The 7,839-nt window shown below is 33.2% G+C and overlaps 1 pseudogene; it reads left to right on the top strand.

Moving 5' to 3' along the window:
- Positions 1 to 1,259: 1,259 nt before the first annotated feature.
- Positions 1,260 to 6,731, top strand: LOC113071461 (uncharacterized; annotated as a pseudogene).
- Positions 6,732 to 7,839: the final 1,108 nt, after the last annotated feature.

The raw sequence follows: 7,839 nt of genomic DNA, 5'->3' as shown, positions 1-7,839 counted from the left end.
GCCGGACATGACAGATGGCACCTTTAAAGCTGTAGCTGAATTGGAAACATGTTTTTTCTTAAATATATCTGGTGTTATTGAGATAAGTTGCTTAAACTTTTAAAGGTATTGGCAACATATTTATTAGGTCATCTTTAAAATGCAACATGATTGTTGCAACAGGTTATGCAGGGTTGGCAACATATTTGTTTTGGTCATTGGTTAAGGGCAACATGCTTGTTGCTTAAGGCGTTGAGATTTTCCAGTTTGTGTTATCAACAAAACTATCAGCGGGAGTTGTTGCCCGAACGAAACCATACCGGTAATCCAAACTGTACTTGTCATTCATGATTGACCATAGTGGTCCTTTAACTTTAATCAACAGGTACATCCTCACCTTAACTTATTCCAGAAAAGTCTCACTCATGTGATGAATGTTGGGTTTGGGGGAAGGGGTGTGTCTAAACTAAATCAACACCCCAGTAATTTTATGTATTTTGAAAAAAAAGAAAATAATAATCTTAAATGTTTTCAAATGCAAATTGCATTATTTATTTATTTATTTTTTTAAATTGATAAGTGCTTCAAATACCTATTTTAAACATATGTATCTGAAATACTGCCCATACCTAGCTCTTCTCATTAATCAAAAATGTGTTTGATTGTTTGCATTTGACAGTTTGCATCTGTGATGTTATATATATATATATGTTATATAACATATATATATAATTATCAATGAAACCAACATAAATTATGCTGTATTGAGTCACTCATACAGCTAAACGGGACATTATTTAGAGTGTTTCTTTTGTTGTTGTTGTTTTTTTTGCTTGTGCCAATTCTTACTGCCATCCTCATATGGGTGTGTGTAAAGACACAATCATGAAAATGACTCATGGCAGTATATAGTTCTGCCCCTTTCTCTAAAACAACCAGTCAAAATCAAAGTGTCACAGTGTTTGATCTTTGAACATGGTGGAGTATAAAAGAGGAAGCATCTGAACACAACGGACACCGTCCACCACAATAACCAGTTTATTTCAAACTGTGAAATGAAAAAATTAAAATTTTATTGTGCAATTGTTTTTTTTGTTTTTTACTTCAGTGAGCGTAATTTATTTTAGAGGATTATATTAGCAAATCATCTTTCTTGGAAAGTAAGTAATTCCTCTGAGCTTCATCAATTTAAATGAATAATTTTAAGTTCTTGATCATTCCAAAAATTCTCAAGACAGCTGTTTATTTTTTTCTCTTTTAGATTAAATTGCCAAGTTCTGCAGAATGAAGTTCAGAGTATTGTTTTTCGTTTCTCTCTCCATGTTTGCATGTAAGTTTGACTAGTATCTTGATTGTTGAACATTCATTTTCATATAAGATTTCCTTATCATATTACTTTTATTTTTAGGTGGCACATGTCAGATAAAGGGTGTCATTCACCAGTATCCTTTTGTAGTTGCTGAACTTGGGAGCAGTGTGATTTTACCATGCTCTTATTCATTTGACATGATACACACTGTTTCATGGTTTAAACAGACTGTTGGCAAAAAACCTCTTCTTATTGCATATTCAAATCATCTCTCAGGAGGTTTTATATATCAAAATGGATTTGACAAGTCGAACGGTATTCTTTTGAAGTTGGAACTAACTTTTTCATATGAGCATCATTAACCTGAAGGAAAATGATTTACAAACTACTATTGTGCTGTGGACCTTCATGAGCACAATTGAGTTTGGAGAAGGGACGATTTTGCATACACAGTGGTGAGACTTCTTTTTAAACGAGCTGTTTTGTGAGAACTTTCACTGATGTCACATATTAATTAAGTAAAATTGTATTAGTGGAAAATAACATCATCTTGATGGATTTCTTTTAAAGGTAAAGATTCTGCCAGTGGGGCCACAGTTCTCCAGCGGCCAAGTATCTGACAGACTTCATCCAGGAGATTCAGTGACTCTGCAGTGTTCGGTCATCAGTCAGATCTGTGCAGGAGAATACAGCATCTACTGGTTCAGACCATTCATCAGAACATTCTCATCCAGGACTCATTTACACTCGTGATAACAGGAGTGATCAGTGTATGGAGAGATCAGAGAATGGCTCTTCTACCCAGAGCTGTGTCTACAGTCTCTCTCAGACTGAACTCAGATCATCTGATGCTGGGATTTATTACTGCGCTGTTGCCACATGTGGGAAGATACACTTTGGAAATGGAACTAAATTAATTATTGAAGGTACAGATATATTTTATTTTACTACAGAACATACCAGAACATATTTTTTTGTATATATGGTGGTACATGAAAACTGTTACTATTTCAGCATCTTTGACTTTTTGGAATCCAGTTGTTTTAACCTTGTTCGCAATAAGCATCATTTCCATTATTGTGAACATATTTCTGGTGAGACTAATTCACAAGAATCACAGAAAAGGTAAATATAATAACATACTATTGTGGTACAATTCTATAATGTACTAATATTAAACAGTAAATTGCTATTTTTAAAAATTCAAATCAGTGTAATTAAAGTATTTTTTATTATTATGCAAAGAAGCTTCAAAACAACCCACAAATCAAAGGAATCAGGTAATCTGTTTGTTTTTTTGCCCTGTAAATTGAAAAAGCTATTCAGATGTTTTATAATAGCACATTCCATAAATGCTGACAACTCGCAGTGATGATAAATTATGACTGGAGGAAAATAAGTATCAAAATGTAGCAACTAGATTAAAGCTTTTTTTCTCAACATTTTGTCCTAAACTATTTCTAATGTACATGTGTGGTTTCTGTAGGCTACAGTACATTTATACCAATTCATAAAATGTCAGTTTTTTCAGTCATGTAGTTTGATGTTTTTCTTCTTTTGTATTTTTCCTCTGCAGACAGAATCCGATGCCTTAAATTATGTATCCCTGAGTTTTTCCAAAAGGCTTACAACCTCAAAAGATCTTCAGGGAAAACTAGCCAAGAACAAAGTGTTTATTCACAGATCACAAAGCAATAGTTCAGTTGATTTCTAATGCAAATAAATTGTTGTTGTTAACATAATTTTTGTAGTATATTAAAATTTAACCAATCTAGACATTATGGAATAGAATAGAATAGAATACTACTTTATTGTCATTGAGCAACAACATTTAGTGCTTTTCCTCAGAGGTACATCTGACATTTTCCTTTTTTCTCTTTTATGTTTATGAACAGGATTGATACAAATAAAAATACTGTCCACAACTTTAATTCTTTTTCCCCACCACCTGTCCTTTTTGTCTGTGGCTGCTAAAGCACTTTCCTTCCAATCCATAATTTGGATGAAAAACTGTTGTGTTGACTGAGTGTTCACATTAAAGTTGAGAGGAAATGCCTTCCGTTGTTGTTTTCAATTGCTGCGCTAGCTGACACATGAGATCCTGTAACTGCCAACAGTTCCAAAACACATGCTTGCTTGCTTGATTAATTGTTTATTTTTATTTTTTATTTTTGTATTCATTTATTTATTGATTTATTTATAATCCAAATTAAAAATATTGATGCAAATAGCATTGATACAACAGTACGAACTATAATGAATACGATGGCACAATGGTCATTCAGTGCCATTTGAGTCCACATGAGGTGGTATATTTTGTGTAAAAATGGGCCAATATTTGTTTCTTTAAATGCTCATATCTTACACATGTACTGCAAGTAGGCTAAACTACCATGTCCCCAAGGAAGCTTGAATAACTTCAGCCACAAATGTAAGTAATAAACAAACAATTCCAGTATTCCAATTTTTTTTTCCAATATTGTTGTGTATTCTTATTTACAATATTCTTAATCAAAATATATTTTTGTTATTTATAAAAAATGTTATGCTTCAAGTCTTCGAAACATGTTGTGTGCCTGAATTTAATGTCCCCCCGTTACTCTGATAGAAAGCCCCTCTGAACCCACCCCTTGAATTTTCCCTAATCACATGATTCTCAGGACGTAGAATAATTTCTGGTTGCAAAACTATCTACAAGAAAGAGAGTATGACTTCTTAATTAACCCATTTTTCTGTGTTTTAGAATGATTCACTGATGTGCTAAAGCATAACATGTTTACTCTGTTATGCTTATTTATAGTGGAAACTGATATTCTTTTGTAATTCTGAAAACAAGGTTAATGAACAGGTTGACAGTCTTTCTGAGTGATCATTACACACTAGCTTGTTGCTCATCATGTGAGTAGAATTGTCTGACTTTAGCATAAAATGCCTCTCCTGTTACTGTTTTTCACAGTAGGGTGGACATATTGTAACAGTGGATGTAAAAACTAGATAAACAAGTGTTTACAGCATGTATTGGTGCTTATAATTAATTTATTATGCATTTTAACATTTTATCTGAAGAAGGGCTTTTTAAACTACAAGAAACACATATTGGTCCAGCTGAGGTTAATATTCTTTAATAATTTTTCATGAAATTCTTAACACATCCCAGAGTCAAATGTCTTCTGTGTTACAGGACATTCTCAACTCAATTAATAAACGTTTGGAATGCACAGTTATTGTAAAATGTACATTTTATAAGAGCTAAATGTCCCTCCCTTTACCCTGCAAATGTTTTTTAACAGAGTGTTTATTATCTTGAAAAAAGTTGCCGTATTTTGAGGCACAATGTAATTTCAACATTAACAAAAATTTTAATGGAATTTTAAATGTGAGGCACGTTTATTATGAGTGGCTTCCATGTATGACAGATAACGGAAGCGAGAGAAAAGTCTTTATTGTATTTGAAAAAAAGTATATTTTTTTCTTGCAAAAACATATGGATTCACTACAGAAGGCCTTTATTCAAAGCCACCCCCGACCCCCAGAACTGTGTGAGGCACATTTAATATGAATGTGCGCACTTAATTTGATGACTTCTGGACTGTTCGACTGCAACACCCCAAACACAAGCTAATTTAAATTTTTCGGTGAACTGACCCTTTAAACACAGTTTCTAATTAACAGAGCATTCAATCATAAACTTTCTTTGACCCTTAAGAGCACTGAGGGAAATTTTTTTGCTCTTTATAACATTTATGCAACTCGTTCTAACTCTTTTTAAATCATGGAAATGTAAACTTTTTTAAACAATTGTTGAAATATTTTATTAAATTAATGTTTTAAATATGATGTTATATATATGAAAACATGAATTCATGAATGAAAACAGATTATTGTTCATACATTTTCTGAATTTGTCAGGACGGAGAAAAGTCTAGTAAGACTGGATCTAACACTAGCTCAATACAATGCAATTAACAGTGATGTGTGGTTTAGCATAAGCAGAGTTTCACTTGTGTTTTGTTACATAGGGTCTGATGATCTGTGGATCACCGTGTGGCAGCATAAACTACATTAGGCTCCACATCCTTCAAAACTAAGAAGGAACTAAACTAATGTCATGTATAATCATAAGATTAAAAATTTAATGAAAAAGCAATGGCAAATTAATTGATATAAATGATTTTGTAGAACATTTACTATATTATGCTATATTGTATATAACGTGGTACAGTATAGTATAGTAGCTATACATAGTTATATATTACTGTTGCTGTTATTTATTTATTCAATTTATGGCAAACATTGTCATTCTGTTATTGTCCTACATTCTATAGCAAATATCACAAAGGTTTATTTACCTAATAAGAGCAGCAGTGGGTCTGTTGCAGAAAAATTAATGCTATGTAACAATCAGTTCAGCCTAACTCATGTCCACCGTCATCTCCCAGATGAAGGAAAGTTTTGAAGTAATCAACAGTTTAATGTTTAACAGTTTTAAAATGACTCATTATTGTATCCTAATTTAGTTACTTAGTGTTTGCTGTGGTCCTAATTTAGTTAGTGTTTGGTAACTACTTTGCATCAGCAACACTGACTCAATGACAAACAATTCATCCATAAGAAGACACTGATGGCCCCTTTATGCATAGCAACTAGTCTCTCTGACTAATTAATAATTTTATTTTCAATCATAAATATAATAATATATTATGTGTCAGGCAGTCATTCATGCAATGGTATGCAAAATCATGGTCCTACTAAACACCTTTAAATAAGGTTACATTTTCCGCAATTAAATAATTATTTCTCAGTCATTGGACACCTACAGCATTTGGAAGTTGAAAACAAACATTTTAGCATTACAACAAATATTAAATGATCAATATATTTCGATTTTAAATGTAGCCAGAAATGTAATCAGACAGTAGCAACAGAGTGTATCGGCTACGTTTGATAACCCTCGTTCCCTGAAGGAGGGAACGGAGACGCCACGTCGGTGACCGATGCAAAATGGGATATCGCTTTTGATAGACAAATCTACATCCAGTGTAAACTAAATGAGCCAATACACATTTCAATACACATTGCATACCAGGTTTTCACTGAGGAGCCGAGCCAGAGACCCGGCAGCTCAGCGTCGGTACAGCAACCATGGCGCCGGGCCGTGGGGTCTACCAACACGCCAAGGGTGCTGCCTCTTCCAGTGCCCTGTGCGAGTTTCTGTGTGGTTTCTGTAGGCTACAGTACATTTATACCAATTCATAAAATGTCAGTTTTTTCAGTCATGTAGTTTGATGTTTTTTCTTCTTTTTGTATTTTTCCTCTGCAGACAGAATCGGATGCCTTAAATTATGTATCCCTGAGTTTTTCCAAAAGGCTTACAACCTCAAAAAGATCTTCAGGGAAAACTAGCCAAGAACAAAGTGTTTATTCACAGATCACAAAGCAATAGTTCAGTTGATTTCTAATGCAAATAAATTGTTGTTGTTAACATAATTTTTGTAGTATATAAAAATTTAACCAATCTAGACATTATGGAATAGAATAGAATAGAATACTACTTTATTGTCATTGAGCAACAACATTTAGTGCTTTTCCTCAGAGGTACATCTGACATTTTCCTTTTTTCTCTTTTATGTTTATGAACAGGATTGATACAAATAAAAATACTGTCCACAACTTTAATTCTTTTTCCCCACCACCTGTCCTTTTTGTCTGTGGCTGCTAAAGCACTTTCCTTCCAATCCATAATTTGGATGAAAAACTGTTGTGTTGACTGAGTGTTCACATTAAAGTTGAGAGGAAATGCCTTCCGTTGTTGTTTTCAATTGCTGCGCTAGCTGACACATGAGATCCTGTAACTGCCAACAGTTCCAAAACACATGCTTGCTTGCTTGATTAATTGTTTATTTTTATTTTTTATTTTTGTATTCATTTATTTATTGATTTATTTATAATCCAAATTAAAAATATTGATGCAAATAGCATTGATACAACAGTACGAACTATAATGAATACGATGGCACAATGGTCATTCAGTGCCATTTGAGTCCACATGAGGTGGTATATTTTGTGTAAAAATGGGCCAATATTTGTTTCTTTAAATGCTCATATCTTACACATGTACTGCAAGTAGGCTAAACTACCATGTCCCCAAGGAAGCTTGAATAACTTCAGCCACAAATGTAAGTAATAAACAAACAATTCCAGTATTCCAATTTTTTTTTTCAATATTGTTGTGTATTCTTATTTACAATATTCTTAATCAAAATATATTTTTGTTATTTATAAAAAATGTTATGCTTCAAGTCTTCGAAACATGTTGTGTGCCTGAATTTAATGTCCCCCCGTTACTCTGATAGAAAGCCCCTCTGAACCCACCCCTTGAATTTTCCCTAATCACATGATTCTCAGGACGTAGAATAATTTCTGGTTGCAAACTATCTACAAGAAAGAGAGTATGACTTCTTAATTAACCAATTTTTCTGTGTTTTAGAATGATTCACTGATGTGCTAAAGCATAACATGTTTACTCTGTTATGCTTATTTATAGTGGAAAC

This window comes from Carassius auratus, unplaced genomic scaffold, assembly GCF_003368295.1.
Source record: "Carassius auratus strain Wakin unplaced genomic scaffold, ASM336829v1 scaf_tig00007368, whole genome shotgun sequence".
Taxonomy (NCBI): Eukaryota; Metazoa; Chordata; class Actinopteri; order Cypriniformes; family Cyprinidae; genus Carassius; species Carassius auratus.
Note: the sequence above shows the minus strand (reverse complement) of the source record. Positions and strands in the feature narration are given on the sequence as shown.